The sequence below is a fragment of the Carassius auratus genome, chromosome 28, assembly GCF_003368295.1.
Source record: "Carassius auratus strain Wakin chromosome 28, ASM336829v1, whole genome shotgun sequence".
NCBI classification, from domain to species: Eukaryota; Metazoa; Chordata; class Actinopteri; order Cypriniformes; family Cyprinidae; genus Carassius; species Carassius auratus.
The window spans coordinates 22478659-22499467 of NC_039270.1; the positions used below are offsets into that span (position 1 = coordinate 22478659).

At 37.9% G+C, this 20809-nt stretch overlaps 1 pseudogene; it reads right to left on the bottom strand.

Annotated features, from left to right (window-relative positions):
- LOC113047184 (protein phosphatase 1 regulatory subunit 29-like) overlaps positions 1-20809 on the bottom strand; it is a 91804-nt pseudogene that overhangs the window by 66616 nt on the left and 4379 nt on the right.

The following is a 20809-nucleotide window of genomic DNA, read 5'->3' on the forward strand; positions in this document are numbered from 1 at the left end:
TCTGAATAATGTTGTTTGTGGCGCTGCAAACCCACTTGGCTTTCTTAATTAGCCTGAATCTAAATAAGGTGGCAGACTTGGCATAGTCTGTCACTTAGTGCATCAGGCAGAGACATCAGAGAAAGAGAGGGAACGAGAGAGAGTGGAAATAGAAAGCAAGCAAGCAAGCAAAGCAGGAGCGATGAAAGTGTATAAATGTACTGAGGAAAGACAGACTTTAGATTTGTAGCACTCTTTCATTTATACTTTGAACTAGACCAAGTGTTAGTAGCACTATTTTTATTATTTTGATTTCAAACAAACTTCATATACATAGTCAATTTTCACTGAATTTTCAGTTTTTTGGGTTACTACTTTATGTTTAGCAAAGTGAAACTGTATCACACAATTATGTGCGTCAATAATGACTATGTCAATGGCTTAGCAAAATAAGTGTTATAACAATGTAATACATCAATATGGCACTATACACATTACTTTATTCATATAAAAATCTATGCTTTATGCTATATCTATCAGGGGGTACATCAAAACATAAGAAGACTCTTGTGTGTCCTTAAAGGTGGGGAGGGGGGGGGGGGCTGGGTGAAATGCTATTTCATGCATACTGAGTTTTTTACACTGTTAAAGAGTTGGATTCCCATGCTAAACATGGACAAAGTTTCAAAAATTAAGTTGTACGTTTCTTGTTGTTCCAAAAATACTCCTTCCGGTTTGTCACAAGTTTCGGAAAGTTTTTTTCAAGTATGGCTCTGTGTGACGTTAGATGGAGCGGAATTTCCTTATATGGGTCCTAAGGGCACTTCTGCTGGAAGAGCGCGCGCTCCCGTATAGCAGAGTACTGAGAGCACAACAGACTTCACTGATCAGAGCGAGAGCGTAGCGAAATATCACAGAAGGAGTGTGTTTTTGGTTGCCAGTGCAAGACAACCCTGCACAGATTACAAAAAAAAAAAAAAAACAGCATAAAGGGACCAGTGGATGGAGTTTATTTTTACAGAGCATCAACGGAGTTGTGCAAGTGTTTGTGTTTGTTCCCCTGCATTTCGAAGATCAAGGTCCGGTTTGACGCCGGATTTGCACATCGTTTATTTCTTAAGGATAATGCAGTCCCAACGAAAAAGGGTCACGATCGTGTGTTGGAACCGCATGCGGTGAGTAAAACTGCTTCAAATATCTCTGTGTTGTTAACTTAGCTATCGGCGTGTAAGCACATCAAGTAAACAACATGCGATGTTGTCATCAAACTGCACTTTCCACATGTACAGCTTAAAAAAAAAAAAAAAAAAAAAGACGACAAAGTGGAACTTAGTCATTTTCCAAAACCGCTAAGCAAATATATACAGTTTCAGTACATACCACATAGAGACGCTGTTGCTGCTGCTGCTCTTGTTAAATTTCAGCCTCTGGATCTGATTCTGGATCATAAATATACGCTGAATCTGACTGTTAGCCATGGTTTGTTTTGTATGATGGTTTTTTCCTCACGGTAATGTCACAGCTTCCAAACGCTCTCAACGCAAAAGCATACTCGCGCTCGTGATTCTTTAGCTCCGCCCACACGTCACGCCTCCAGCGGCTCGTGTTTTTCAGAGAAAAATCGGTACAGACTATTTTTCTCTTATGAATATAATAAAACTAAAGACTTTTTGGAGTTATGAAGGATGCAGTACTACTCTATGGGTACTCAAGATTAACAGGATATTGAGTGAAAACGAGCATTTCACCCCCCCTTTAAAAACAAGGTAGTACAATAAAATATAGTACAAAACAGAACCAAGTAATACAATCAACATCACCAGTTACAAATCAAATCTCCAGACTCATTTCAGAAAACGCGAGAGAGCTGAAAGACAGAGGAGCACTGAAGTATTTTTTAGAGACGGGATGAAAGATAAGTGTGCTGGAATGAGCCCGGGGAGATCAGTGCATCGTCTGCCTGGTAGATGCAGTAATTTAGCAAAAAAAAGTTCTGGTATTGGCTTTGGAGAGGGAAGGTGGGAGGGGAAGGAATGATGGGGCAGATCTTTCCATCAATCACACACCCAAATCAATGAGTCAGGCAACCGTGAGCAGAGACAGAGGAGAGAGACCGGAGGTGGAGGTGGGTGTGCAATGAGAAAAATAAACCAAGACAGACGCTTATTTGTAAATATTTGAGTATTTCTTAGGTTCATTAACTGTATTTGAGTAATGTTCTGTTAAATCATTATTTTAATCTGATTTCAGCCCTGGGTGAAAGGGTAAAAGATTTTGTAAAGTAAATCAAAATATAAACCACTTTTTCAAAAATGGTTTCCAGACTTCCCCATACTGACTGATAATGATAAAAATCATTCTAGAAGAGGAAACCACGGCCCCCTTACATCAGCTAGATATGTATCAGAGTGTCGTTGCCCACAGGGACAGTGGGTGGCAGCCAGACCAACAAGAATTCAAGGAGAGTCGGGACTCTGATAAGTCATTTAATTTGTAACATTTTACATTAAGGTTCCTTTTAAAGGGTTTAAAAAGGTGTTAATAGATGACTAAATACTGTATGCAGTTATCACGGCATGAATAAAAGTGTGATTTTAATGCAATACCTGCCAGTTAGAGAAGCATTTTAACTCACATCATAAATGCTTAACAAATATTCATTAATACTTATTTCACTCAAAACCAGATTCCTGATTTATTTCACGATGCTGCAAAAATGTACTATTGTAGCAAGACTGAGGGGTGTTGTATTTATAGTTTTCTCATTTATTTCTCATGGATCGTGTTACTTTTCTTACAATGTATCTTACCAGAATCTACTTTCTATCTTACCCATGATCCTGTGCAAAACTTCATGATGCCTATCCACATCAGTGATTACAGACTGATGTATTTTGATTATCAAGATGAAATTATCATCTTGATTTTTATTTTGGGCACAACCATGACTTGATGAGATACTAATATTGAAAAATTTAATTCCAATATTCCTTGTGAACCTTAATGTAATGAAGCATTAATTATTGATGTATAAACATTAATAACATGTGAAAGTGCACCTTAATGTATAGTAAACATCTGTGAACCATTTATGAATGAATTATAAACGCTAATAACCCGTGAAAGTGCACCTAAATGTAAAGTGATCACCTCCGAACCATTTATTAATTAGCTACAAACATTAGCAACCTGTGAAAGTGAAGCGTAATGTATTTTGAATAATTTCATCTTGATAAACAAAATGCATCAGTTTCTGTGGATGCATCATTACTGTGGATAGGCATCATGAACTTTTGAGGAGAATCATGGGTAAGATACAGAGATTCTGGTAGGTAACATTGTTAGAAAAGTGGCACGAGTCATGAGATATAAATAGGAATTTGGGGAAGTTTTAGCCTAATGGTTAGAGAGTCAGACTCATAACCCAAAGGTTGTGGGTTTGAGTCTTGTGACAGCAAGGATTGTAGGTGGGGGGAGTGTGTGTACAATGCTCTCTCCCATCTATAATACAATGACTGAGGTGTGTTCACGATATGTGTGTGCACTTTGGATGGGATAAATGCAGAGCACTAATTGAGTATGGGAATCATATTTCAAAGAAAACAGGAATAATTATATTACAGATGAAAATATACAAATTAAGTTCCAATTAAGTGGGTCAAAAAAGACCATAAATTTCATTTAATTTTTATTGCAATGCAATTAAATGTTTGTTAAATATAAATATATATATATATATATAGTTTTTTTTTTTCTTTTATGGAACTGGGCACAGATAACCATTCACATTCAATATACAGAAAAGAGAAGAACGACCATCCTGCCTAAAGTGTTTTGTGTTGAATAAAAGATATAAAATTGCGTTTAGAGTGACATGAGGACGAGTAAATGTCAGAATGTTCCATTCGGGATGAGCCGTCCCTTTAACAATGATGCCAATAAGCACTGTTGACTCTGACAAGGACCACGGCAGACAGGACTTGAGGCAGGTAAACGGAGGGAGAGATAGAATCAAGCCACAGTGGAGGAGGAGTAAAATAAGGCAGAGGTTGTGTAGGAGGATCGCTCTCTATTATGCTGTCGTCCCTGGCAACAGCCACTTTCTCTGTCTCTCTCTCCTTTCTTCATCCTTCTCTTCCACACCTCCTCTTCCTCCAGCCTCTGCTGTTCACCGTTAGCCTTTTCTCTTTTTGGCCTAACCTCGCTCACTCTTTCTGCCTCGATCGCTCACGGCCTCGCTGCTAATACACCATATTTGCTTTTTCTATTTCTACGCCATCATGTTCATTTCTGTCTCAATTCACTCTCTCTCTCTCTCTCTCTCTCTCTCGGTCCACGAGTGCAGTGAGTTAATGAGTTCTCAGTTGTCTCACAGTGGCACTGAAGGGAGGAGAGATTGTCAGTCAGTCTGTGCATCTCTAACACACTAATCCCTGAATTTATCTGCACAGACATGTGCACTGGCACAGCATACCATGCTCACTTTCTCTCACACATACGCGCGAATATATTCGACCCGCACACCCACTATATCGCCGCTGACACGGTAAATAAACCTGCGAGACAATAACAGCCATAAAAGAGCTCTAGGAATCCTTGGCAGTGTTAAAGGTGTCTGTTATTACAGGGATTTGACTGACGAAAGAGTCCTGATCTGTATCTTGGCCCTTTGCTAGCCACAAGCAGAATAACTTCAGTCACACTGTGATTTCCAGACAAATCAAATCTCGGACCGGCACACAGGTACGGTTATTTTCCAGCAGTGTGAACTTTGTTTTGTCTTCTGACTTCTTCTGACTTCTGTCTGGTACCCTGCGGCCGCCTTCAATTTCTGTTGCGTTCTCCATTTTGTTCCCTCTGTCCTCGGGGATGCACTTTGAGAGTGAAAAGTTGAATTTTCAGCAACAGTGCATGGATTCAAGTAGAGATTGCCATGCTTTAAAGCGTCTTGCTGTTAAAATGACCATACGGAGTTCATCTGCAGATATTGCTTTTGGCCTATATACGATGAAACAGATCAAAGAGCTCTTTCCACAAACGGTCAGGTTGAGAACATAGATTGTGCTCTTTTGTGTGGTTTTACACATGCTCCCATAGATGAGAGCAGCTGTGAGAATACACATGGGCCAGGGTCTCAGAAGAAACATGACCTGCATGTTGAAAGACCCAGAAGGTCCAAATTGCTCATTACTCATACTAATTATGTCATTGATCTAATCAGCCTCATTTCTCCATCTCAGATCAATGGCTATCGATAAGGTGTCAGTCTGCCCGAGGCGTTAGTATCATTACACCACCCTCTGCTGTCTCAAACACAGCGCTGTTAGGTCTCAGTGGTCCTCATGTGCTTCTCCTCAACCTTCTGTTGACATATCTGCTGTTCAAACAAGAGGAATAACTAAATTCCTAGGTTAACACATTAAGTATTTTTTATTTATTAATGGGGATCAATTATTAAATGGTTCCTGGAGGTGGGTGACTTGATTGTCATTAATTTTAAATAAACCAGACATGTAATATTTAGATGCAAATCACTTCTACATCCCAAATGTAATTCACTTAGACAGAATGGTAGCCAAAATCCAAACTAGATATCCATTGATGAGCTGTTAATTATTATGTCATATTCAATTTAAGTGAGCATTAAATTATATCTAATTCTATACTAGATGGTAGTCTAAATGTAAAAGAGAAAAAAATGAGCACACTTAAATATCCAATAACAGCCAATACTGTTCATATTAATGGTAAAAAATAAAATAAAATAAAAAATACTGACCGCTTTCACATATGGTGTGAAAAGGGACTAATGGTTGTTGATCACACAGAATGGCTTCTCTGTGGTGTCTCATCAATTTCTCTTTCTTTGTAAAATGAGGAACAGAGTTTCTGACTCAGAAGACCCAACAGTAATTGGCTGTTATTGTCCAAATTCTCAGCAGAACAAAATGGAATTGCAATAAGTCACTATGTTCATACTTCAGCTAATGACTACTGCCTCCTGTTAGCATCGCTCGCAGCTGCAGTTAAAGTGATTGATGTGCCCTGTGTATATTTAAACAAGTTACAACACAGCTGTTATTTTAACTTGTTCACCCAGCTCACAAACACAACAACCAGCAGGCCTTGGCAATCAGCTCAGTAATTCAGACATATAATGCTAAAGTATTTATTTACATTTATGTGAGGTAGCGATTGTAAAATACTGTGAGCTATGAATGACTGCTCAGTTATTCCACATTTAAGTCCAGAATTAAAAACAAACTTTGTACATTTATTGAAATATGTAGGGTTAATAAAATTAAAATAAACAGTAGAGAAAATCTGTTTAAGCAGGATGCCAATTGCTGATGGCCAACGGCAACTGAAGGTTTGTAAAATCGGGGGGAAAATATCAGCTGCTTCATTTAAGACGTTTTTGAAATCCAAAGTCATGAAACTCTAGATGGCGCAGTCCAATAAGTCTAACATTGTGTCTTAACTACATGCACAGAGACACTGCGACATGCGATAAAAGGTATCTTTTCATGTTAATAAGAGTGAGAATTTCTCATTTAGAAATGGTTGATTTCTAAAGGCTGATTGGTCTTTTTGTATCAGCAGCCAATGAGCTTGCTGTTCAACATTCAAATATTTGGCTAGTGCTTGCTTTAGCAGTTGCAGTGCGCTTCAGAAACCCTCCACCTTCCCCAGCTCCACCTGTATAGATCTGCTACAGGGTGATTACACGTATGCTATATATGGGGGTTATTTAATATGTGTTGTATGCGCAGCAGCAGTATTTCTTACATGCTCACAGGATCATCACTGTTGAAAAAAATATACCCTAACTTGGTGATCAGAACAAGAAGGATAAATAAATAAATGAACATGTTGATTTAAGTTAAAAAAATTATAATATTGCTTTTACTTAGAAAATTAACTGTTATGAAAAAATATGGAGCCAGTTAGAACTGTGGAGTGATACAAGCTACATGAAAATTGTCATAACAATGGTCAAATATGCAGTTTAGTGTGTTTTTTGACCTCTCAATGCTGAATAATAAGAATTGAGTAATTACAGAGAGCTGTGTAATGAAATAAAATAACAAAGTTGAATTTAAAAATCATTAGGAAATATAAAAAAGTAGACATTGTAGTAGACTTTTTTTTTTCATTATGGGCCTGTATGGATGTTTTGGAGTAGGTGAAGACAGACTGCAGTTAAAGAAAGGGAGCAAAAGCGGGAGACAGCAAGAGTGCTGAAATGCTGAGGGAAAGCAGGAGTGTGGTTTTTAGTAGCAGTCAAACTGTGAACCCTGCAGAGAGAAAAGAAGATCGGTATTTTTCCATCTGCTAGGTGATCTCAGAGCAACCGAGTCATCATGTGTCTTAAAAACACACACACATATACATACCATCACTAAATACACATATCACATTTGAAACTCTTCCAATACATAGGGCGATGTGCCAAATGTTTATACTCATTGTTTATTCATCCAGTTTTGCACCCAGGACTCAATCTGTTGCCTTCTGCTCTGAGGGTGACTCATTAACTACCTGCAGAATTAACCCTGCATGTGCCCTGGTGCATAATGAGGTGCAGGAGGAGACGTAAGGAAGAACAAGGAGTAATGGAGACACATTAGAAGTCATGGGAAGAGGGGAAGTTGTGGCCTAATGGTTAGAGAGTCAGACTCAAAACCAAAATGTTATGGGTTTGAGTCTCGTACTGGCAGGGACTGTGGATTGGGGGAATGAATGTACAATGCTCTCTCCACTTGGAATACCACGACTGAGGTGCCCTTGAGCAACCGAACCCTCAACTGCTCACTGCCCACCGCAGCACAAATGGCTGCCCACTGCTATGGGTGTGTGTTCACAGTGTGTGTGTGTGTGTGCACTTCGGATGGGATACATTCAGAGCATCATAATGTGTGTGTACTGAATATGTGTGAGTGATTTTACATTTCAAAATATATTATACACCAATGAGCCAAAACATTTACTACCTGTCTAGTATGCTGTAGGTCCTACTTCCGCTGCCAAAACAACACTGACCCGCCGAGTCATGGACCTGGAGTCAGACCTCTGTCTGTGTATTTACATTAAATGAAAATTAAGCAAGCATATTTTGGAAGAACAAATGAACATACACCATAAATTAATATAAGTCATATAATTTGAATATGGAACAAAGGCAGGTATGAATCTGGGCGTCCCGCATGCAAATCATCACTCTGTAAAACACTGTGCAGATGACTCAACATCTTGGCCTGTGAATAAACAGAAGCACATGGCACACGCGTGAAGCGAGGAAAATTGGCTCTCAGATATTCTCAATCTTTAGACCGGGACCTCAGGATCCTAAACATCCTCTTTGGCATTAAAGAATTACCCAGAAATCCATCAGTTTGACCTCATTTAAATTCCTCTGTGGGCACAGACAGCTTTCAGGATTCCCTGCCAAGGAGGTTTGGGAACGATAACCATCATCTCTCTGCCACTCCATCATGTAGGCCATGAAGAAACAGATCAGCTCGCTCATCACCATATGCTAGAAGTCCATTATGTGTGTTTCATCCTGACTGTAGACAGTCTCTCCTTTACATTTTACAGTAGTTGTGTGGAATGAAACATTTCTGGCTTTCTTTCAGTGGCTCTTGCCTGTGTAATGAAAGCCTTATGACATAAAACTTGGAGGGTCCATCATCTTGGCCCGAGAAATGTGATGCAGCTATGTCAACTTGTTTCTAAAGTGGATAAAGCCAGATTCTCCTCTTTGCTGAGGACTCATGACACCGTGAAGATATGTGAACAACTAGGTCTGCACCAGAAACACGAGGACAATAAATTGTTGGGCCAGTGTTCAACAGACTCTCCAACACTCCCAGACAAAGCAATAATTCTACCCACAACTAACGTTTCTTAGTAAATATCCACATTTTCTCATTTCTAGACAGAGAGGGCTTCATAGGGCCTGACACACTTCCTAACCCATGAGTCAGACTCATGATTGAGTACTGGTTCTTCTGAAAGTTTCAATGACAAGAGCACCTGTGCTTTTAATCAACCAAGAACTATCATCTTTTAAACTCTCACAATGTCACTGCATAGACCCATTAAGTTTCAATCAAGTTTTTAGAGGAAAGTCACCTGTTCTTAAGTTGTTTTATTACCTGGGTCTCTCCTTTAATTCAGTGCCTTTGGAACTTTTAAACTTTTAAAAAACAAAACATACTTTTTGAAGTTTAAGTTTACAGTTTAAAAGTCTACGGTGAGAAAAATGTTGAAATAAAATGCTTATGGTCAAGACTGCATTATTTATTAATTTTTTTATAATTTTTCCCTTTTCTATATTTGTTTTGAAAAAATATTGTAAATGAGTCTGTGATGTCAAAGCTGGATTTTCAGCAGTCAGAATCCCTCCAGCGCTGCGAGTGCTGGTGCCGCTGCACCCTGAGCAGGTGATAAAGAGCGACACGGCTCATGGACAGAGCGGGGAACCTGGCATCCCGTTGTTTTCAACATCATGTCAACAGCTGTGGACTGACCTCTCACTGCAGTTGAGAAAGGATCTCCAGGGTTCAAGCCACATAAAACTAAAGTTTGCCATTTAAAATATACAGCTAGGACAGTGATCCTCAAATCTGGCTCGTGAGATCCACTTACCTGCAGAGTTTAGCTCCAAACCCAATCAAACAAATGTGATTTTCTAACAATCCTGAAGACACTGGTTAGCAAACTCAGGTGTGTTTGATTAGAGCTAAACTCTGCAGAAAAGTGGATCTCTCGAGCCAGATTTGAGGACGACTGTGCTAGGAGCTAAATTAGAGCCACTTCAAGATGCTTAGCCATTTAACATGCATTTAATTTGCCAAAATAATTTCTGTCATTTCTACTTTGAGCTTTAAGTATTTCAACTCGATTTTCCAAGCCAAAGAAATAAACTGTGGTTGAATGCATGATGAACTATCTCCACTTTCATTTCCCTTTCTTTTTAACTTAAAGCAGCAATTAAACCTTCTTTTTTTCTTCTTCTTCCAATTTTCATTTTTAGTGTGTTGAAATCAAGAGGTCAGTGTGGTAGTCCCTCTTGAAATGAATGGGAATAAGTCATATGGACCGCAGTTCAATTATTATTATTTTATTTTTTACAGGGATTGGCTAGATTCCCTGCTGGTTCTCACACTGACTTGTTAACTTTAATATATTCAAAGGCAACTGAGCTTCACTCTTTCCTTGCCCTAACTCTCACTCCATCTTTTCTTCTCTTTCATTGTCCCCGGGCGCTCTGACGCCTCCGTGCATGTGGTCATGTGGCTCTCTGGGGTGTTAGTGAGTCAGTAGGGCGTGAACTGCTTTGAACAGGCTGCCTCTCTCTCTTTATCTCTCCTGCCCTCCATCCCTCTTTCCTGATGATTTCACTCAACTCTGAATCTGTGTGCATCTCCCTCCATCTCAGTTAATCTCTTTCTCTCCCTTCCTTGTCTATGTGTGCCATCTGTTTTTAAAGCCTTACACTAACCAACCACTAGGAATTAATAAGCGTTACATAACCAGGCCACACTTGCTAATTAAACTACTGTACACCGGTTATAGCATTTACAAACCTCAAACAAACTCTTTTTATGCAAGCCCTTCAGTAAGTACTTTCAATACGGTAACATTACTAAAACCAACAGCTGCATTTGCAGGCTTCCTCATATCCTTCATAAACTTCAACAAAGTAAACCAGATCAGTATAACCTAGTGTGCACACTGAACAGCTGCGCCTACCATATCAACCCATGCACTGCCTCCTCTTGCTGCATTTGTATTGTTTAGGACCATTAGGACCACAGTGTGTTACAATCTCAACACCGCAATAATCCCATTTTGCACAGTCATCCCCGACTTTTGCCATTCTAGCCCCTGCAAGCAGCAGAGCATGACACTATGTGCTCATAAACACCTTTCAACGCTCAATCTCCCTCGACCAGCCTGAATACGGCTGTGCGCCCAGCGCTGGCTCGCCTGTGATAATCGAGCAGTGCAGGGAGGTAATGTGGGAGTGAGGAAGGATGACCAGACTGTGAATGGGGTGTGAAGAGACTGAGGTGTATAGCTATTAAAAAGGAAATCAGTCAAAAGGAGTGAAAAGGAGTTCAATTAAATTTACAGTTCCAGTCTGTGCATTGCTTGGCAATACACAGAGATTAATGTTTTGGCAAAGGTTTTTGGCGGAGGAAAAAAAGAACAAATTAGCTGGATTTGGTTTGGGAAAACTTATTTCATATTATGCAATATTTAGTTATGGTACTTGAATATGAGCGGTGTCCCAAGAGTCCTGACAAAGTCTAACAGCACTGGGATTCTCGCTGCTTGTTTCACTTTGTAGTGGGAATAATCAGTGACTCTTTCTGCAGTTACATCCTTTTGCCAGAAGGTGGCAGTAAGTGACTGTATGTATGAGTGAATCATTAAATGATTGATTTAACTGTTTTGTTTAAATGTGTTGATTCATTCAGGAACATGGCAAGTGAATCACTGAATCACAATTTCTTTCAAAAAGAGTGATTTCAGAAACGCTAGGTGATCCTTCGAAACTACGTGTTGGTGGAGCAAAATTAGACAACAAACTGGCATTATTGTGTCGAAAAAGTTATTCAATATGCTGCTATTACCACATGATTTATTTAACTGTGCATCTATTTATATATCCTTCACAGGGATAAAACCTATAAATCCTCCCATATGAATAATCTAAAATGTTGTAGGTACACAATATTTAAAAGAAAAATGCTTGGTAGAAACTTGGTAAATGATACTGGTGCTTTAGAAACTTGTGTTTTAGTCAAGAGCATTTTTGTCTGACGTCAGTGTCAAAAGGACAAAAGTTGAACCTCACTGATGTGTGCATGAAAACACACATTCAAGTCAACAGATGTGTCATATGATTCACTTAGAACAAATTAGGCATGCATCCTGCACAAGTAGCATAAAGCATTATGACTGGTTGTCAGGCAGAGATATGAAATTTGTGTTTGTAAAGGGGAATCACTGCCCCCGAGGCTCTCAAGTCCCCTGCTCTGGCATGGAAATAAACATTTACCCTGAAATACAAAGGCTACTGAGATTTGTGGGAAATGCTGTGGTGCCAGACACGAGTTGACCTGATTCCTTATCCCCTGACCCAATCACATGCACGGGGGAAGCCCATTGGGCAATGCATCATTACTAATCCACTAATGCTAAATCATGGAATAGATCAGATTTAGAGATCGCACAAAGAGCAGCTTATTGAGGGGCTGGCCACTGACGGAGGAATTGTGCAAAATCAGTAAAACACCCATGGTTTGTGCTTATCCTGGAGAATGGTTTTGAATGAAGTGAACAGCAAAGCGAAGGCTAAATGAATCATAACGTTCAGCATCAGACCTCTACTTCACCCCTTTCTGTGAATCTAAAAACTTCAATAGGATTCTATTATCTCTGGCCTCTTCCATTACCAAGATTATTTCATCAAAATTTAAAGGGAACATTAGGGTTTGAAAGGAAATAAAAGTCTTCTAATCCATTATATGCCTCGTAAGACATTTGGCTCAACGGGAAGCCTAAATGTTACATCCTGCAGTAAAATAGTAAGTAAAGTGATCTCTTCTGGCTCTAGACTACATGCTCACCTCCATGTTTTGTGCAAAAAAACAAAACAAAAATGCAAACAAACTGTGTCTAGTTATCCAGGCTTTGATTTAAAATCAGAAATATATTTTACAGGTTTTTTTTTTATTTTTTATTACAAAAATCAGCGTGGCACACAATGAAGCGCCAGTGAATTTTAGTAAATTTGTCTTTCAACATTTGAGTCAGCAATATGATTTGAAAAAGAGTATCATCAAAGATGTGGAAATTCCATGGTTAATGAAATATCTACAGTTCTATATTCTGATAGTGAAAATTAATACAACAGTAAAGTAATGCCAAGTAAATTGTATTGACCAGTTGGTAAGCCCCTCCCCTCAAACGCAGATGAGCCAATGGCAGTCGAGTATCAGATGCAAGGGGAGCACAACTCGGACATCTTTAGGTTTCAGCGCCATAGAGAAACATTGGAAGATCTGAAGCTTTCATCGGTTTGATGGTGTTTATGCTAAAAAAAAAGGAAAAACAATGTGCCTGTGGTCTGTGATCGTGACGACTGTAAGATCAGACATCTCCCGCTTGCATTGTGATCTGTAAACCCTTGCTTCGAGTTACCCACTGTATTTATTTTAAAATCTTTTATGTATCCCTCCATGGAATATTATATTGTCACTTGAATGGTGGCCCTTCTGTGTCCAAAACTGTGCAAAAACATCGTGGGATGAGGTTTTCACACTGACAGCTGTCATTGTGAGACACTGAGCAGCTCAGTTTGTTTGTCCAAGAGAGGAACAGTAACTAAGTGGGCGGGGCTTACCGATAGGTCAATTCTATGCGCCTGCCCTGCTCAGCATGTAAAACCCTGTGAATCAGAAAGCAGTTCATCTCTGCATGATGGGAGCAAGTCTGCAGCATGTGATGTTTTCCTGATTGAGCGCAGAAGTAACTGAGCTGTCCATGGTTCTGAAAATAGAAGTCAGTCATGACTCACACACAGAGAAATAGTGACAGAGAATGAGAGTAAGTTAATAGGTTAATAGATGAGAATGAAGCTTATTTGGGCTGCGGCTGAACAAGTGAGCAAGTTTCTTATGCTCACAAAGGCTGCATTTATTTGATCAAAATCCAGAAAACAAAAGAGCATAAAAGACTTCTTTAAAAAACATTCAAAATCTCACTGCGCCCAAAGTTTTGAAAGGCAGTGTATATATACTGAGTTTTAAAAAGCGCCAGAAGAGAAGTGTCCTGATAAGTCTCAGCGGACATATTTAGCCCCAGTCTAGCGGCTGTGTCTCCGTTTATGTGCCTCAGTAGCTGTATAATACTAGAGTAGGTCCACAGGGAGAAAAAGTTAGAAATGGAAGTCCCATTGGTGACTGCTGACCTTGCAAACATGCTGTGCTTGAGTGAACATGTCAGCCTGATGAGGGCCTGAGTACAGACCAGTAAAGTGACCTCTTCTGTACACACGTTCACACACTCAGAAATGTGTGCCGCTGCATGTGTCTGCCCACCGAGGATGCACTTCCCTCAAACAGAATCACTTTTACAGATATCACGGTTCTTGCTTAAAAAAAAAAAGATTGATCTAAATGAACTCGTCAAAATGTAAGTTCCCAGAACAAAGAAAATTATAATTACTGAATTAACCACACTTAAAATACTCTTATTTATTTGTTTATTGAGCATCACATCAAGGAGAAATATATTTGCACACTGTAACTGTTAAAAAAGAAAGAAAAGAAATGTTGGCACAATATTATATTCGTAAGAAGTGTTCAAAATAGGAATGTGTGTTTTATAAATCTAAATGTAATTTAACCAACACAGTTGCCGTATATTCCATTCATTATAATTACTGTGCTCAGTCAACCTCATAATTAAAAAATAAATACATAAACTATATGTGCTGAGCAACAGTGGGCATAACAAATCTAATGAGCGTATTCAAGAAGAAAAGAACTCTTCAGTGAAGCCAAATGAAGGAATCCCTGTAAAGGCTCGCAGTAAAGCTGACTCTAGTGACCTCAGAGTGTTACAGTGTGCTGTAGGTCATATGTTCAAAACACACATACAGATTACATTTATGCATGTGGATGAAAGCACATTCTTTCATCCAAATCATCTTGCACTGCATGCAAAATATACAGTTTTACAATGCATGCATTCCCAGGAAAACAAACCAATGACCTCTGTGTCGCCTGAAGCATTCTCTAAACGTCTTGAGCTATTTACATGGATGTTCACCTCTTAAATCTGTTTATAGACAGAGATATAGCAACATATCCTTGTTTTTTTGAGAAAATAAAGATACGTATTTCTGTTTAAGCCAACAATAGTTTTGTCATCAATTTCGGGGAAAGCCAGTTTGATGCAACCAGTCTAAGCTTAACTTCTAACACAGATGCAGCACTATGTGTCAGTTTTCCTTTACTGACTTCAGCTCAACGAAGCGAGCCGGGATTCTGTTTGACTCTCAACTTTTCAAACTCCTACAGAGGACTGCTGTGAAAAAAAGTACACACATAGCGAAAGTCACTCTTGTAGAATCGCTGCACTAACGAAAGACCAAAAAGAAGCAACAATTCCAGTGGGAGCTGTGGGATCCTCACAGTTTCACGGATTATGTGCTTTAGAAGGTTATCGTGTTTGAAGTTGCTCTCTGGAGGACTACTCTAATGAGCACTTTCCCAGGTGTGTTTTCAGTTATTGTTCACATTATTACAAATAAAGCGCATGAATATCATTACCATTTTCAGCGACAATCAAGCTCAAACAAAACCAACGTTAAAACCATTTGCATTCTCATTTAACACACTAAACACATTACTCCAGCCTGCCTTGAAGTGCACAGGCAGTATAAATATGTATGGGAGAGAATCTAATCAAACCAGAAAGCACACAACAGGCTCAACCATTGCTTTTTTTTTATCTTGCAGTGAGATTGCAAACAAAACAAAATGCAAACAGGCAGTGAATGGGTGGTAAAATTAATTCTCACTTCACCATACAGTGTTTATTAAAGTGTCCCTTAACTATTCAGGGCCATGCTGTGCACCAATCCAGGGCTAGGGAAATCATTATGATTTAGGTAATGAAAACACCACTGTGCGGGGCAGGAAGCTACATGTCCTCATTTTTCTGCGTCTTGCTTCTACCTTATTAAAGCATCATTACATTTTGAAGACGGGAAATGTCCAGTTGCAGTTCAATGAAAGCGTCTGTTTTCAGAAGGTGGATGTAAAAGACTTGTATGGGTTGGACTTACTTAAAGTGAGACAGAGTTTGCACCAAACTAAAAGTTATAACTCAGTTAACTTAATTAGATTGCACCATTAGTTCTTAATGTGATATTTACCCAAAAATGAAGATTTTCTCCATGTTGTTCCATATAAAGGTATTTTGAGAAACGTCTCATTGTTGTTTATATATTTATTTATTGCTCATACAATGAAAGTCAATGGTATTGAAATTCCATTCAAATTTAAATAATTCATGAAACCTACAGTTTAAAAATTCTATAGTTATATATATAATTTATATCAAGAAGTCTATTTTAGAAAGTCTATCTAACTGTAAGATAAGGATATAAAGAAAAGCTATCAAAAATACCAACAAAACAAATTGGAAAAGTTGACATTTATTTATTTAGATTTTCGCTGTAGAGAATGAAGCCCTACATGAACAAGAAACATCAGGCGACACAAAGGAACGTGTGTTGTTTAGGTTTTGTGCTCAAGACCCACTAGAAGACATGTATTCATTTAATGTTCAATCTCTTAAGAGCTACACCAGTGTAAATGTCAACATCAGCGTATGTGTCTGAAGGACTTAAGTCTTTCACACAGAACATGAGCTCATTTCTGTAATCCAATCACCTTGCCATTCGGTTCCAGACGTTACTTATGGTTGGAGGCGAATATTTATGTGAATATTTAGATACCCCATGAGATTATGTTTTAACTAAGTATAATAGTGTAATGTCCACATATTTAGCTTAGCGCCGCTCGTTTAATTTCCAACTAGGCTGAGTTGTAAGTTATTCACAGCTGGTACAATCAACCCCCGCTGAAATCTGCTCCTGCAGATTCTGTGAGGTCCTGCTCTTTCCTTTAACAACATTAAATGTAATAGAGAACAACTACATATCAGATTAACCAGTAAAACTACAGAAAGTGTGGCATACTGAGACTGATTCTTACATGGTGCTGGTGATAGAGAGACAGAGAGAGAGGGAGAGAGAGAGAGAGGGTGGGTGGGTGGGAGTTGAGATGTGGGCAGAGACTCAGAAAAATGTTTTTGCCAAAACACTGAACTGGGACAGGCAGAAGAAAAAACACCAGTATCTGTGATTTGGAGCTGCTCTCTGAACAGTGGCTCTTCTAACCGAAGCAGGGAAGAGAGAAGAAAGGATCACCAAGACATCCGCGGTTACTTATTGCTACAAATCCTCCTATTTCTCAGCTTCTCTGTCTCCCAGGTTTGTATGCTTCACACACTCACTAGTGGATGATGGGGGGTAACAGGCCTGGCATAGAGGGCTGTAGATGGCAGATGGTACCCCTTCACACACACAGACACACACACACACACAAGTCTCTCACCACCTTCTCTTTCTCATATATGAGCACGCAGTCAGTTTCTGTGTGTACAGCCTGAACACTAACCCTGTTTGTGTAAGATATAAATAAAAACACAATTCTGATGCACTAATTGTGATGCAAAATCCAACTTAGCTAGGTGATGAAAGATCAGTAAGCATGATGAAAATGCTGCACACAGGTGTTAATTGGGATATCGGTTTTCACTTCAATCTTTACTGCAAATGCATTATATCACTAAATGTAAAATGGTAAATAATGATCTATTTCAGATGTGTACAAAAGAAGAAATGATACCTACTGCTCTTATAAAACAAAACAATTCAATTAGTTTCAGGTCAAGTCACTAATGTCTCTTCAGAATTATTTTTTAGTGCTCATAGTCATCCAAGCATAAAATACAAGTTGTTTGTTATAGTAAGAGAGGCTTATAAATAGCCAGCAACATAATATTTGCAAATATTTTAATCAAATCCTTCAACAGGGGGCAAATTGCAGTGACCTTAAATTGAATGTGCATTTGACACATCTGCGTATTTGACACATTTGGATATCTATGTTAATTCCCAAACCTCCTCCTCTGTTCCTCTCTCTCTGTCCCTAGTTCTCTTATCAGGGTTGTGTGGTGATGTTGCAGCCGGTGTAAAACACTGCTCTTCGGACATTATCGCCACAATGATCGTCAGTTTGAGAAAGAGTGATGGACCATTTTTTTTCTGTCTTGGGATGGAATACTCAAACTAAATCCTGATCTTAGCCGAAACATGTATTATGTAAGGGATCATGTACCGTCAGACTGTCATTATCACAAAATAAACCCCTTTGGTTGATACAAGATCACTCTGGCTGTACATTATTTCTCTAATTACACAGCTATGCACAAAATAAAAAGATATGTTGATATGAAATAATTTTTATATAATTTACCTGTGTATTATGTTAAAACTTCTGTACAAAAAACAAAAAAACAAAAACAAAAAACATTAAAATAAACTATTCAGTCTAGCAACAAGTAGATAAAATACAAATAAACATTACTACGATAATTATAATACTTAAGTCCACCTATAGGTCATTTTCTCCACAAACAATAACTGGGACTCTTGATGTGTTTGTATAAATCAAGCGAAGCTGTAGCGAGTCTGCACAGTCAGTAGCAGGCTGGTAGTAAACAAATAGTAAAAGTATTGCTGGTTTCCATTAAGTCCTGCTCAAAGCACAATAGTAATTATAACTACTATAACCATAATGATTTAATAGTCATTCTAATTATAAATTATAAATTATTTTTTTAATCTGATGAAAGAAAGGGATCATGCTCTAAAAATCTGTCTTAAAACTAAATTGAGTCATGATAGACAGCGATTTACTATGTTAAGGAAATGTGTGGTAAAGTAATTAAGAAAAGCTAGAGCAGACTTTTTCCTCACCATGATAAAAAAAAGCAAGAGGTAATCCTAGAATTATTTGAAACCAGTTAAAAAATTAACAGGACAACAAAATGAAAACAGGAAAATTGTGGAACTTAAAGTAAAGGCAAAGTCGATAAAAAATCTGGCTGAGGTGGCAGAAATGTTTAATCATTTCATTGACTCCGTAGATACCATTACTCATGCTTTCTGCCAGAATATACTAATGTTTGTCCAGTTTTTAGAATAAGGTCTGTAAGTGATTCTGATGTTATGAGAACAATTAGATCTCTTAAAACATCTAAAGCAAAAGGCAAATATGGATGTTGTTATGCTAAAATAAGTCTAGTTTGACTCTAATCAAACCAATTACTAAAGTTATTAACCTTTCAATTTTTTCAGGGTAAATTTCCAAGTGTTTTAAAAGTGGAGATCCCATTTCTATTGGCAATAATAGGCCAATCATTATCTCACTCACTGTGTCTAAGGTTATGGAGAAATTAGTTGCAGATCAAATTTGCTGTTACTTGAGTAGAAGTTCATTTTCCTTGCATCAAATGCAGTTTGGTTTTAGAGCAAAATACTTTTTTTTATAGAAAGTACTAAAACTCTCGTAGATAAAGGAGATCTTGTTTTATATAAATTATTTTCATCTTGCAAGTCCTGGTATTAATATATAAATGTATGCAGAAAATACTGTAATTCATTTACATGGTAATAGTTTGCTTACATGGTAAGTTGCAAATTAACTTATGAATTGTATGGTTAAGGTGTCGGCATGGCTAAAAGAGAATTGCTTGCTTTTGTGTCCAAAACAGTATGCATGTTCTTTTCTAAATCTAAAAGTATTACTTAAGAGCCGGATGTTTACGTGTCAGGGGTGAGGCTGCAGGTAGTGTCTCAATATAAATACCTGCCAATACTGATTGATTCTACACTTACATTTAAAGCTCAAGTTAAAAAGGTTTGCAAGCAGGTTAAATTCAATCCTCTTGGTCAGTTAGTTAGTATTATAAAAACTGCTTATCGTTCTACAAGAGGTGCATTAAGAGGAGACTGTATCATACCACTTAGACGAAGTAATCTTAGTCAGTCTGCTTTTTCTGTCAAAGCTGCACGAGAATGGAACACTATTCCAACAACTATAAGAGATCTAGATACATATGTATTATTAAGGGTTCAACTGAAGAACTGGTTAATTAGTACTCAGATTTGTCAACTCTGGAATTTTATATCTGCTAGCTATCCTATTATTTGTATTCTGACTATATTGTTTTTAATTGACCTTATTTGTTTTGATTAATAGACTGTTGTATGATTTGTGTAATATGTAATTATGATATTCTCCTAACACTGAATTGTAATACAAAATTTCAGGGACTATGGATGAAAAATAGCCTTTGTTTTATTAATGTACAACGTTAACTAAACAAATAAAATAAAATAAAATAAAATAAAATAAAATAAAATAAAAGAGAATAGCACAGCTATAAATATAGCAACAAAGAGGAATTATGAAAAACAATGAGAGCCAATCAGAATCCACATGATGTTAAGCAGCTTGAATATTTAAAGCAGCGGGCACCTGCAGTGCATGTGTATAACAAACAGAAAGTTTACTGATCAAATTAGACATTAGTCAGGTTATACACCATATTGAATTTGACAGATAAATACAAGGCTGTGAAGACTGACTTTCAATCTTTTCAATGGCATAAATACACTGTATAGGTACTGTATAGGCTGTTTATGGAGGTTTTGTCTACAGAACGATTGTTTTTGTTTGTTTATTTGTTTTTGGAAGGTCATTATAGGCAAATAATAGTACAATCCATTGAATGCACAATACTTCTATCCCTTATAGCCTCATTTTCATTCCCGTCAAAAAGTAAATATGAACCTACACTGACCAAGATTTATTGACCAATCACAATCAAGTAGGCCATTCCAGAGTGCTGTGTTATAAAATAATGTAAAACTGTTGACTAAATGTCGAACAGAGAGCTTACTCTCAAAAGTTCCTGCTGTTAGATACTTTTAAGTGTCGTTCTGAGTGAATGAAAGGTCATTTTCTCTGAGTTGGTAAAGTACAAAGACGGACATCGTAACATCGTTTGTTTTCCATGCTATTCATGCAAACTCAAAGTATTGGTTTTGCTTACTAAAGCATTCACTATTACTACTGATGCATAACTCACATTGTTTGTGGTACGC